Here is a 348-nt window from a genome sequence, read left to right on the forward strand (position 1 = left end):
AAAAAAAAAAAAAAAAAAAAAAAGTAATTAAATATTATTACCATTAAAAAATGATAATGGCGGTCGGGCGCGGTGGCTCAAGCCTGTAATCCCAGCACTTTGGGAGGCCAAGACGGGCGGATCACAAGGTCGGGAGATCGAGACCATCCTGGCTAACCTGGTGAAACCCCGTCTCTACTAAAAAAAATACAAAAAACTAGCCGGGTGAGGTGGCAGGCGCCTGTAGTCCCAGCTACTCGGGAGGCTGAGGCAGGAGAATGGCGTAAACCCGGGAGGCGGAGCTTGCAGTGAGCTGAGATCTGGCCACTGCACTCCAGCCTGGGCGACAGAGCGAGACTCCGTCTCAAA

Source organism: Piliocolobus tephrosceles, chromosome 5, assembly GCF_002776525.5.
Source record: "Piliocolobus tephrosceles isolate RC106 chromosome 5, ASM277652v3, whole genome shotgun sequence".
Taxonomy (NCBI): Eukaryota; Metazoa; Chordata; class Mammalia; order Primates; family Cercopithecidae; genus Piliocolobus; species Piliocolobus tephrosceles.